Here is a 14,780-nt window from a genome sequence, read left to right as displayed (position 1 = left end):
GAAAATACCAAGGCTATTACAAGCTTAAGGAGTGTGAGGATTTTAGAGGACCCGTATGAGAAAAAGAAAGTTGAAAACATCAGTGAAGAAGAAAATGAGCAAGAAGACCATAAGTTGGGGGGGAAAGAAAAAGGAAAGGAAAATTTAGAAGAAGAGCCTATAGTGAACCAATCTGTAGTTCCTTTTTCAACCGCACTCACAACTGGGCCGACGCAAAAGACGAAAGAGACTCGCAATGAGGAGATATGGGAGTTATTCAAGTAAGTCTAAATTAACATCCCTCCCCTCGACGTGATCCAACATGTCCTGGCCAATGCCAAGTTCTTGAAAGAGTTGTGCACTCAAAAGAGGGAGCCACGATTAGCCCCACAAAAGATGATGCTCTCAGCAGATGTTAGTACAGATCTCCTAAACCAACTTCCCCAGAAAATGAAAGACCCTAGTGCTCCTCTCATAAGTTGTGTCATCTCTAGAATCACTTTCAATCAGGCCCTATTAGATCTTGGGGCCAGTGTAAATCTGCTTTCTTCTATTATTTACGACAGGTTCAGGATCTACGAGTTAAAACCTACCTCGATAATTCTACAACTCGTTGATCGGTCAATCAAGATTCCTCGAGGTATTGTTGAGGACGTCACTGTCAGGATAGAGGATTGTTACTTCCCAATAGATTTTGTCATCCTAGACATGACCCCAACTGAGGAACTGAACCATAACCCAATAATCTTAGGATGTCCGTTTCTAGCAACGGCCAATGCGAACATCAACTGTAAATCGAGAGAAAAGGACATTTCATTTGGTGAGCAGAAAGTCTTGTTAAATATATTTAGTGCCACTAAGTATAGTGGATGATCTTTTAAATGCCCAGTCTACCCCTTGGTTAGCCCAATCTGAACCTTATCTGTGGGAAGAAGAAAGTGAGTCCGAGAGTATAGATTAGAGAAATGTGTGAATGTGTTTGGCTGAAGACGTTAAACTTAGCACTAGTTGGGAGGCAACCCAACATAGTTTCCAATTATTTTTAGGATTAGAGTTTTTGGTTTCTTTTCTTAATTCGAGACCAGTTGGCAGACCTTGAACCCCTTGAAAAAAACCTCTTGATTGTTCCCTTTGGTCCAAGTCCCTTTGCAACATCCTAGCCTTGCCATTAGGGACAATGGCACTTAAGTTGGGGTTGAGGAAAGAGAGAAAAATTGAAAAAAAAAAAGCTAAGCCTTTAGAAATGCAGAACCAAAGATTTTTTACTGAGAAATTTTTAAGTTTTTCCATTAAAAGAGAAAGTTGAAGAAACTGATAAAAGAATATTGAATTTTGTAGAAATTGGTAGCAAGTGACAAAAGTTAAAGAGAAAGTTGAAACTGTTTAGCAATTGAAAATACTCCCAAGTTTGCCCCTCCCAAGATAAGAAGAGAAAGATTGAGAAATTAGACAGAAATTCTTCAAATTGTTAGAAACATTGGACTACCCTGAACAATGTTTCAAAAAAAAAAGTGAGAGAGAGAATAAAAGGTCAATGGACACCCTAGACTTACTAACCAGGTCTCTTCACCTAAGTTAAGTGTCAAGATTTGCGTCAAATGGGAAAGGGAATGCCAAAGACAATCACCTAACACTTAGTAACCGGGTTTCTTCACCTAAGGCAAGTGTCGAGATTTGCGTCAAATGGTGGAAGGTAGCAATACAAATAAGTGTGCATATCAAGTTTAGGGGTATTTTAGGCCTTAGAATAGTCAAAATATCTCCTTTTTCTAGTTAAATTCAATACAGTGACCTCTTAGGGTCTCTGTGCAAATCTTACAGAAAACTAGGGAAGTTTAAAGGCTGAAATGCAGTTTATAGGAAGCTAGTGTGAATTCCAACTGAGAGAGGGGTGTTTTGTGGAAAACTGAGCACATGAGGGTGCCTCCTATCTGCTAAACCCAGAATGGCGCCCCGCCTACTGTATTAGCATACTCCACTCTCCTTAGTAAACCCTAGGGCACCTCCCCACTCCTTTTCATCTCTAACAAACCCTAGCTGCCCCTAACTGCTAAATCCTCACCTTCCATCCCTTTTAATCTAAACAATTCATTCTAGGGAACTCCCTTTTTAGCATTCTAACCCTAGGGCGCCACCTAACTTCTAATCCTCACTATTCAACCTTTATCCACTAGATCTCAACCCTCTCCTTCTCTTCTCAGCCTTAGGATCACCTCAGAACCATCCTAACCCTTCATTCTAAACCCTAGGGCACCCATATTTTTGCTAAAACCTAGCCGTCGCCCCCCTCTTTCTCTCTAATCTCAGTTTTATCCACCCTTCTCTATAAAAAGGGCCCAAGAGGTCCTGAGAATGGATTGGATTCTACCCCCAGGTAAGACGGGAGGCTGATCTTGAGAAGTTCAAGGGTAGAGAAAGAGGAGAACGCCCAGGCAAGAGGAGAGGTTCTTGCTTGCAGTTTGCCAAGCCACTACTGCCACCTATGGATTTGGATCCCAATCAGTTTACTTTAGCTTTAGATTTAATTTCCATCCTTTAATTTCTAGTTTTGATTTTTCCTTTCTATAATTTATTTTTATCTAGTTTAACTTTTTTTTCTTTTCCGCAGATCTGCGATTTGGCCAGATAAGATGGAAGGCCTAACTCGAGGAGTTTGAGGGTCAAAGGAGAGATCTGGAGACTGCTACCTCTGATCGAATTACAGACTTTTTATTTAGTTTCTTTTATTTATTTACTTTTGCTATTTACTTATCCTTCTATACTTTTCACTTCCAGCTTTGTTCGAATTTTATTTTAATGGATTCCAATTTAATTAATTAAAGTTTTGTGTTTCTGCAACTTCCCGTCGTGTTATTTTGTCCGGATTAAAGTATGTAGTGATTTTTTCCTCGCTTCTCTATGGATACGACCCCTTTCTCACCACTAATTGCATTTGTAGTTGCTTTGAGAATTGGAGAATTTTACAAATATTGAAACTGGTGTTCCGAAGTGGTTAACGACACGCTTCCGGATACACCAATTGCCCTCTTTGATAGGTATGAACTCTCATGAATCTGAAAAATCAGCCTTTGAAGTCCCAATAAGGGTAATGAATGTGCATGAGATAAATTAGGGCTAGTGAAAATGGCATTCTACAAGAGCAATTTTCAAGTAGTATGAGGTAATTGTAATTTTAATATACAAGAGTTGGAAGATAATGTGATGTATAGTATTTAAGAAGAAAATTACCAATTCATAATATTGTAGTTAAAATTTCATTGAGTACTTCTTTGTAGACAACATTCCTTGTATAGACCTTTAAATGTTCTTTTTTGTTATTTATGAGGATCTTCAGGCCAAATTTTGATGTTGCTCTAGAAACTATTACGTACAGCTGCCCATGTGTGAAAACTAAATCTTTTAGATATACACCAACATGTTGAAGAGTTTATCCTTGGCTTTTATTGATTGTCATAGCAAATGAAAACCTAACTAGGAATTGTCGTCTTTTAAAGTGAAAAGGAAGTGATACTCCTATTGGTGTCATTATTACTCATAAAATGAAGATATTTTGATCAACACGCATTCCTATGATTATTTTTGCTCCTATGACATGATTTCTAAGTTTTTTTATGATAAGTCGTGTTCCATTACAAAGACCGTGTGATGGGTCTAAATTTCTTAAAAGCATTTTAAGATCTTGGACTTTTAGATGTTAGATATGTCATTTTTAAATTGTTGGTTCAATTATATTGGTTCAGTCATAAGCTTGGAACCATGAATTTAAAATGGAAAATTAGAAATGTATTGCATCATAAGAAATAAAAAAAAAAACACTAACAATAAAAACTAATACTTTTTTATTCTCAATGACATAATAACAAGAAATTAAATATTCTTTTCTAAGTAAGATTCCTAAAAAATTTTTTAAATTGATTAGAAAAATGGAAATTTTCTTTTAATGTCTCCTTTAGTGGTATAAGTTAGATGATGCACTTTAGCATTACTTGATAAAATTCCTTGACAAGATGCACATATTGAAAAACTTCTATACATAAATTGAAATTTAAACGTTGTTTTTTTTTTTTTACTTTGTTATGTTATAAATTATTTTGTCCCCTTACCTCTAACATTATCAAGCAGCCTAACTATGGTGATCATTAATTTTATTTTTGTTCTTTACCGAATGAATAAAACCCTTTGAATTGGGTTTGGTTTCGGTTAATAGCCCTAATCCCTACATGTCATTGAAATTCCCTTATAATGGTAGGTGAGCTTATGCTTAAACTGCACAGTTACATATCTTTACACCAAAATTCCCAAGCTTAAACAAAAACTGAACAATTACATATCTTTACACCGAATAATAAGCAATTCAAAAAAGAGAATAGAAACTGAACAATAGTACCAGCACTGTCTGAAATCCAAGGTAATGAACAAATCTAATGAATCACAATGGGTAATAAGAATTCGGGTTTGATTTATATCCTACATGAATAACATTAAATTGTTCAAAACAAAGACATCAACCTAAATTCAATATCAATAAATTAAAAACAACATGAACAAATAAAGCAAAAAACAAAATTAATTTGTAAAGAAAAATCAATATACTTGAACATAGACGAAAAACTTCTCCTTACATATTTATAAGAAAGTATCTCTACACTAATATTCATTATCTATAGCATGCATGTGGCAGATTTTTAAAACCTTATTGAGATTAGCAGGGCATTTGTAAAATAAACTCTGCATAAACGAAATAAAAATAATGCATAAGCCAACAAACTGTAAACATGTAAAAGAAAATTATTCGGTAATAACAAAATTCTTTAGCTTTTTCACAATCTTGTTATGCTTTTCGTCCCTCGGCCTTCTCTCTTCGAAGTCTAGGTTTTACAACATCTATGATTTCATTTTTGTCCTCTTTGACCCTTCTCTCTTCCAAGTGAACAGTTGATGTTAAGAATAAAGGGGTGAAGTATAGTCTTTTGAGTAAAGTAACACCAATACTGCTTGTGATCGACGGTTTCGGTGGTTTTCCATTTTCTGTTTCTCTCACAGTCTTTTGAGATTCATCTACACTTCTTCTATGGGCTCTGGTTCCACCAGTGATCTTCTAAAATTTATTTTTTGTCTTATTATATCAAATTGTTTGGTTTCGTCATATGGAAAGCACATCCCGCTATTTCCGCACAAAAAAAAAAACAATTTCACGTGCGGATACCTTTTCTTGCAGGAAGAGAAAAGTGAAATAAAATATTAATCATATTAAAAATTTTACATCATAAGCAAGAATTGTTTTTGACTTTTTATTGATGATATAAATAAAATACAAAATTCAAAACTAACCCAAAAGTGAAATGTTTTCTAGTTTGGCGGTAGATCAATTCAACATTTCAGGTCAAATGTGTCAACTCGTGTAGTTATAATTAAATAATAAAATTTTAAAAAATAAAAACACAAAAATATAGAAAAATATATATAAATTATGTAGAAAACATTTGGGCATATATATATATTAAAGAACAATAATAAGTGTGTCAGATAAGGTTAATTCTTATAGACATAGAAATATAAAAAACTGTAAAAAATTTTGAAAACATATTATATATTATCATCATCATCACAAAATTTGTCACATGCAAAGCACATACACACGTACTAATCTACCTAAGTTGCACCGGTAGTAGGCACTGGTGCAACATCATTCTCCAACAATATTGAAGAGATAAAAATAGAAAGTTAAAAAATATTTTTTTCCCTAAAAGGGGAGTTATGATGAATTTTGTCAAGGAAAAATCTATGGTGCATTTGATGCATTATGGAACGAAAGACGTGGACCAATCATTTCTTTGGTTCAGGTCTTGTTAAATGTCAAGTAGATCACGTTCAACTTTGATAGCGGAAATACTTTTCATCATGGAGTGCTTTGATTAGTCAAAGATCTTCAAGTACCATGTATTTCCATTATCATATATTTTTCCTAGCTATATCTTATTAAGTGTGAATCTATATTTGCAAAACATGAACTAAAGAAAATTAAGATGTATTTGGAATTGGATTCAACCCTCATAAAACAGTGCTGACACCATTCTCACTACCAACTGCAAACGTGTATTGGGAATATCTCGATACTTGTATGTTTCATTCATGGGGAGGTATTCTCAATGCTCAATTGCAATTGGCTCTGAGGACGGTGTGAGCATGGTGTTTTGATGATTGAATCCAAGTTTGATGTATCTAAGGTGATTGATTGTAATTTAGATTTAAAATGCTACCAATATTAATGAATGCACCACAGTTGAATTCTTTTACCAAAAAGAAATATAGTTTGGGAGGTTTTTATTTATGGTTAAATACTTAAACTACCACTATGGTTTAGCAAATGGAAAATAATTTACCCTACTGTTTGAAGGATTACTCAAAGTACCCTTAAGTTTTATGATAATGAACAAAATCCTCCCCTACCATTAAAGCGCCATTTCTATTTGTTCGCATGCGGTCACGTGATTTATATAAATTTTCTTAATTTTGAAACTACCTTTTGCAATCAATTTTTCCCTTTATTGCTCTTCAAATTTTCAAAACAAAACCCAATAGTAATGTTTATTGATGAAATAACATTAGATGAATTGGGATAAATTAACATGGAAAAATATTCTATGTTTACAATATTTAGAAAATGTCCAAACCAAGAAAACACTCTTGTCAACCATGGCAAAGTAGGGAGGCAGGACAATCGTCAACTCCCACTCCTCTTCAATCGCCTCACCATGACAATGAGGTGTGCAAGGCTACTATTTTAACAGTTTTGCCATAAATTACATTACACAAGAAACAAGAAACGAGAAATTAAATTCCAATTTCAAATACAAATTAAGAGAAATCAAGGAACTAGATCAATGTATTATGGTGCAAGGTGCCAACCAGCTGGTTGGTAAGATCTCCTGTTGGTCATAGTGGAGACTTGGAATCAAATCCTGCTTGCATCTAAGTTGGAGGGTTATGGGTAAGGGGATGGGTTACCCCCGTTGTGTAGCATTTTAAAAGAAATAAAAAAAAAAAGATCAATGTATATTATGGTCAATTACATATTTGTGTATATAAGAACAGGAAAAAAATCACTTGCATCAAAACTTCTTAGTTATTCTAGCTATTCATAAAAGAATTAGCATCACCTACATCCAAGACTACATAATGACTCAAACAACATTGTGTTCTTCTGTTAACGATAGTAAGATAATGGAGGGTGAGGTTGAACTAGATTGACTATATAGGTGGGTCCCTTCTTCCTTATGTTCTCTTACCGTTCTTAAAAATTTTCTTTAGTGGCTTTATTTTAAAAATTTGAGGAATAATAGAAAGCAACTTTGATATTTCACTTTTTCCATTAATATTTATAGGAGATATCCATTATCAAAACACTTAAAATACTTTAAGTAATTCTTCAAATCTATATCTATAATATGAAGAGGAAAGAGGGGAGGTAAGGGGACCTCCCCACAGACTCCTCTCAATTCTTGTACAATGCACGTATTGCCTCAAAAGGTAAAAATAAAATATTAAAAATCATAATCACTTCTTCTCCATTACAATTTTGTACAATGTCCTACTTAATTCCCATAACCCATTAGTTTCACTTTAATCCATCCCATTTAATTACTTAAATTAAAATTTAAGTTTGACGAAATTTGATTCCCACCACCCCATTATAATATTCACTTTAATCCATCCTAATAGTATATTACACCACATTATTTAATTCCCACCACCCCATTAGTTTCACTTTAACCGTTCCTAACTAATCACCTAAAATTAGAGTCTTTACCCGTATATGTTTCACTAGGGTGCTCATGGTTTAGTTAATTGAACAGTGGGCTAATTTTTGAAACCAAACCGGGGTTACCAATTTTTGGAAAACCGATAACCAAAACTAAACTGAAGCCAGTCGGTTAATTGGTTGATCGGTTCGGTTAACTATCAGGTCGGTTCATCAGTTTTTTGGTTTGTTATTAATTACAATATTTACTATAGAAAACTATATAATAAAATACTAGATATATAATATCATATTCTAAATAATAAATAACATATTATATATTATAAATATATATTTATATATAATGCATATTTATTAATTTATAATGTATAGAAAATATAATATATATAAATATTTGTATACCGGTCAATTCGGTTAACCACTGGTTTTCTATTTTGGTTAACCGAAATCAAACTGGTACCTTCGGTTTTTAAAATATTGAACCAAAACTGAATCGACCGATTTGGTTAACTAAATTTTTAGTTCAGTTTCGGTCGGTTAAGTTTTTTGGTTTTTTTTGCTCACCCCTACGTTTCAGCATTTGCTTTTGTGAGTCCCCCCCTCTCGCTCTCTCTTCCTCTCCCATATTTTTTAATCTTTTGAATATTATAATTTTATATATGCTATTCCTTACCATACTATACTATTCCTTCTTCTATCAGGACCAATGCTTACTCTTTTTTTTTTTTTATTTCAGTGAAAAGGGTGACTATTCTATTATTAGTTTAAATTATTGTTACACATAACTTGCTAGAGATTACCATATATCAACCATCATAGTAAGTTTTGTATCTTTTTTTTCCTATTTTTATTTTACTTCATGGAGTTAGTGGCTACCCTTTATTGTTTCAAAGTGATCTTATTAGCTATAAAGCTGGTTACAAGGGAGAATCTAGTAGAAATCCCAAGTAAGTGATTATGTTTCATATTTCTTTTTTTAATTCACTAGAATCATCAGTTACTTTTGATGTGATGATGGCAAGATTTGGTGGTGTATGATAGAAGGGAAACTAAATGTATTTTATTTTCTAATATTTGTCGCTCTTTTTCCTTGGAAGTGCTTCATCAAAACAGGCTAGGCTGCTATTTTATGGGGTTTAGTTTGGTTTAGGCTAGGTTGTTTTATTTTTATTTTTTTTAATTTGTTGGTTCTTTTGATGGGTTACTTTATTATTTCCTTTGCCATTTTTGCATAATTTTATTGATGTATTTATGCATTTCTATTATGATTTTTGGTATTTCCTTTGACATGAGATGCACTTTATTGCTATCATCTAATTCTTCTTTACTCTTGTCCTTCTCTTTCAAGCAAAATATGCATAACTTCTTGTTGTCTTCATCAAATCAAGAAATCAAAGTCCCATGATTTTGATTGATATTTACCTTTTTCTTATCTAATTCCTTTTACATTCTTTTATAATTATTCTTTTTTTACTGAAGTGGATTCATACAAGATAATTGTGGATTTAGTTTTTGGTGCTATTTGGTTGATATCTCATTTCCATTTTCTCATAATTTTGCAATTTCCTTTTATAATCTTCCAAGCTATTCAATTCCAAAAGAACCTATGTTTTTTTTATGGCCAAAGGAACCTATTTTAATCAAGGATTAAGGTATCGATACGATACTATCAATATGTCATATCCGTATCCATGATCATGGATACAGGATACGGTACGACTAGATACATATCCTACGAGTAATGCGTATCGGTACGATATGGCTCTGTATTGGATCATATCGCACCATATCGGTGGATACGGTCTAATACATGCCAATATACCAATGTGGAGGTGTATCCGTGTCTAGTTTGACAAAATTGTACATCGAGTACTTGTGGATTGTTTTTCATCTTTAGTACAAGTTAAAAAATAGTATTATGAAAACTAAAATAAATAATTTAAGACTTGATTTTAACAAAAAAATTAATAAAAATAATATATTTCATCTACCTTAGATAATTTATAATTTTATTTTACACATAATTATATGTTAAAAATGAAAACATAGTTATTATTTGAAAAAATAGAGTTATTATATAAAAATACTAAATAAATAAATTTTCCCAACAAAATTAATGGAAAATAGAAACTTATAATTATAAAAACTGAAACGAATAATTTAAGATTTAATTTTCCCAAAAAAATTTAATAAAAACTGAAAATTAAATATAATTTAATTTATCTACCTTAAATGATTTATTTGTTTTATTTTACAAATATGTAAAATAAAAATATTATATGTTAAAAATGAAAACATATTTATTATTTAAAAAATAGTTGTTATTTAAATAAAATACTAAATTAATAAATATTCCCAAAATTAATAAAAATTGAAAATTATAATTATAAAATTGAAAGAGTGATAATTATTGTATAATGTTTGAATGTTCTAGAGTCTCGGTATTGTTTATTATAATATTTCTCTTCATATAACCTATTGAAGCATGCATTTCTCATGTATTTTTATCTTATTCATAGATATTTCAACTTTTGGTTTAGTATAATTAATGTATTTATGTGATTTGTATGAATTTCACTAGTGTATCCAAGTGTTTCTATATCTTTCGTTTGTATCCATGTGTTTCCAAAGCGTATCCATATTCGTATTTGTATGAGCTATCCAATACAATACTCGAATCGAGCCATGGGCTTGGGCCATGTCGGGCTGGACCACAGGGTGGGCATTGAGCTTGGGCCGAACCAGGCTAGACTGATTTTTTTTTTTACTTTTTTTGTTTCTTTTGAAATTTTGGATTTTTTTTTTAAGTAAAAGTGTAAAACTAAAATATTTAACTTTCCTTTAAACTTTGGAAACTATTTGAAAATTTAAGAAATGAGAAATCTAACACATAAATGAAAAAAAAAATACTTAACCAAATAAGAATGATGGATAACAAATTGGAAGAAAAATAAGAATTTTATTTCATTTAAATTTGAATGATACAAATTACAAATACAATGATTGGATACTTGAATGAATGAAATATGAAAATGGAATAAATTAATAAAATATAAAAAAATACAATATAGTTACAAATTGAAAATACAAAATTACATTATTAAAAAATAGAAAATAAATTAAATAAAATTAAAACAAAATTTACAATAATTTGAAAAAAATAAAAATTCTATACAATTAGTCATCTTCAGGAATCATGACTTTCATCATGTGCTTCAAGTGAAATATCCGGTGTAATATCATGCCCTCCTTTGTCTTATAATTTATCTTCTGCATCTAGCCAATCCTTAAAGTAGATGCACATCTCTATATTTTCATCGTTCATGCAGCTTCTCTTGTCGTCCAACACCTTGGTACTTATAATAAAAAAAGACTCCGATGGAACTTAGACATTGGAGGGGTTAATAGATCATGTGCCACGGTAGCAAGAATTGGATAATTTTTTGAATGTTCACTCCATCAGGCTAAAATATCAAAATTATTTGTTCCCTCACCTAAATTAGAAAATTTTGCTTGTAAATAAAAATTAAGTTCAGTAAATGAACTTGTTGTAGAAGTAACAGATTTTTGCCTTCTACTTATTAAATAAAAAAGTTTTTCTCTTCTACTACTGGGCTCAAGATCAGAAATAGAAGATGTTGTACAAGTTGTAGGAATATTTCCTACTGCTTCAGATTCATATAAACTGTACATTTCAAATAATAAATTATTAATTTCTTCTTTTTTATTTCCAATTTCAATATTCATATTTTCACAATATGTTTCAAGTAAAATATCTAAACCATCTTTCCTAATCCTAGGATCTAATATTATAACTAAACAATAAAGGGGAGAAATGTTCTTCCAATATTTTTTAAATTTATTTTCCATTATTTCAACAATACATTTAAATTATGGATTATTTCTATATTTTGCAAAACAACCACTAATCACCATTAATTGATAAGGTAAATTACAATTAATTGGATAATAAATACCGCTATATATATGATACATATACCATATATCATATGGTATATCTCTTGTTATAGGAGGAAAACAGAAAGTACTTTTAAGTGTGGATGCCAAGAGCCTCCATTCTGACTTTGCTGTCATTGACTCATGGAAGTTCCATGCAAAGTCGGACTGAAGCCCAAGCCATTCAGTCTGCCATGCTGATATTCCTGAGTAATATTTTTAAATTCTCAAGAAATATCTTTGTGTGCATATGATATATGCCAACATATCTGATATCCCTCATATATAAAATGGTTCAAAATCTTCCACAGATCCAAATTTTGACCAAGCAGGACTTTAAAGGGGTTGACTACTTTTTACCGCATCTATTTATTAAATTTTGAGGCTAAATCTACATTATGACCCCATCTATTTATACAAATTGTCATTTCCCAGTCTTCCTCAAATACAATATCATTAGGCACTTTTGCATTATAAAAATCAGTAAGAATTTATTTATGAGAAATACAACTTTCTAACATAAAATAGGTATAATTTCATCTATGTTTTACATCTAATATAAAATGTTTATATTTTAAACCATAATTTTGACATAAATATTTAAATTATTGTTTTCTTGCCCCTAAACTTTTAATATATATAATAAAATTTCTATTTTTAAAAATATGAGTAGAAATAATATTCAAAGTATCTTGAATACATAATTTTAAGATGTGACATGCACATCTTATATGAAATAATTTACCATTTGAACATGGTTTTAATTGAGATTTTAAAATATTTATTACAGAATCATTATCATTGGCATTATCAAAACTAATAGAAAATAATTTATTTTCAATTCCATAAAGCATGTAAAGTATTTAAAATGCTTGCAGCAATAGCTAGGCCAGTATGTGGCCATTCAAGCCTAGTAAATTTTAAAATTCTTGTATTAAAAGTCAATTTTCATCAATAAAAAGGCTGGTAACACAAATATAATTAATGTTAAATTTAAAAGTCCAAACATCAGAAGTAATTGCAACTTTAGAATTAAGATTTGATAACAAATAAATTAAATTTTGTTTATATGAATAAAAAAATTTTAAAGCATCTGATCTAATAGTATTCCTATAAATTTTTTTATATTGTGGATTTACAAAATTACACAACCATTTTTCAAACTTAGTATCTTCAGCTAACAAAAATGGTTGTTTTGCATGTACAATGTATTTTGCTAATTCTTGTCTCATTTTTTTCTTGTAAATATTTAAATGTACCAGAAACCCCCTCTCAATTTGTGTTTGTGTTGTTTCTCTCCATTCTTCTTCTTCTTCTTCTTCTTCTTCTTCTTCTTCTTCTTCTCATGTGTGAGCAAATGTCTACTCAAATGGCTAGTATCATCCTTGCTACAATAGCTAAAGTCTTTTCTATATTTTTGGCAAACTACTATTTTTCCCTTTCCCTCAATATACTCTACTTTAAATATTTTCCAAGCCGGGCTACTCAACTTAGAGGCCCTCTTTTTTCTTTCCCCTAGTATCAGTACCAGGGATGAAAGTTCCACTTCCATCAATATCAATAACATCGGTGCTAACACTATCATGATGCGATTGAATATCATCAACACTGGACATGTTAGGGAATTGGTTTTGGGAAGAGCCAACCATTTTTTTAATTCTAAAAAATAAAAAATTAATTTAATTGAACTTACCTGGATTGTCAGTTCAGAATCCCAACTTGATTTCAACAATTAAAGCCTTTCAACATCCAAGCCTCCCAAATTGCTAGCTTGAGACACTTGAGCTAAGCCTTCTTCTTGTTGAAACTTCAATAAAGTTGAGAATTGGAGAATCAGACAACTAGCTAATCAAAGTTCACTCAGATTGTAGAGAATGTATAAGAGAGAGAGAGAGAGAGAGAGAGAGAGAGAGAGAGAGAAAAGAGATTAAGAGAATTGTTGAATTGCTATGATGAGAAAATGGTGGAGGATAGAGCTATTAATTTATAGGAATTGAAAATAATTCAATTGCCCAAAATACCCTAAAACTAGTTGTTTTTTATTTGTTATGAGGGGTATTTTGGTCATTGTAAAGTTATTTATAACTTTACCCAAAAAGCCCCCTAAACTAGTTGTTATATAGCTGTTGGAGGGCATTTGTGACATTTTTCTCCCCTCCATAAGCAAAATACATAAATACCCCCCTATATAGCTGTTATGGGGGTATTTATGTAAAAACCCCCCAAAAAGCTGAACCTAGCCATTGGGGGGGGGGGTCCTAACGGCTAGTTTTCGAATGGGCCATGTTATGGGCCGTGCCGTGGGCTGGGTCGTGCCGACCCATAGACTAAGAACCCTGACCCAGCACGGTACGGACCATCATGCCAGGCCTGGCATGGCCTGTGGGCTGTCAGGCCGATCAAAATTCATGCCAAGCCATAGTGGCACGACTCGATTTATACCTCTACGTTAATACAGTTCAGGCCAGTGTCAGGGGGGTTACCAATTCACGGGGGGTGGTATTTATAGTGGGGGTGGGTGTAAGTACATCTGGAAAACTAATAAAACAATTTTTAGGAGGACTGAACTCTAAAAAAATAGCATTTATTTAAATGCTTCATTTATTAATTTAAATATAATAGGTTTGATTTGATTTCATTTGTTGATTCTATCATTTTCTCTCTCATTCATGCATCACACAGGCTTCTCGCTAGTAATAAGATAAGCTTAGAGGTGTAAATCGGGTCGTGCTAGGCCCAACACGATCATGCGGGCCGTGTTGGGCTAGGATTTTAGGTCCACGGGCCGGTACGACACAGCACGAATGTATTATTTATATGTATTTTATATATATTTATATAAATTATAATTATATAATAATATATAGTATATAATATATTAATAAAATAAATATTTTTTTTAATTTTATTATACTAATTTATTTAATTATTATATATATAAGCAATTATATACACAAAATTCATATAAAGTTAAAATTTTAAGTTTTTTGTCAATTTTTTTTTTAAATAAATAGCTTTGACCCGATGCACAACTCGATCTGGCCCAAGGCTTGACCCACAGGCCAGCCTAACCCATGGCACG

The sequence above is a fragment of the Nelumbo lutea genome, chromosome 1 (assembly GCF_056320005.1).
Source record: "Nelumbo lutea isolate HS-2025 chromosome 1, American lotus-T2T, whole genome shotgun sequence".
NCBI lineage: Eukaryota > Viridiplantae > Streptophyta > Magnoliopsida > Proteales > Nelumbonaceae > Nelumbo > Nelumbo lutea.
The sequence above is the reverse complement of the archived record's forward strand: the minus strand, read 5'-3'. Positions refer to the sequence as shown.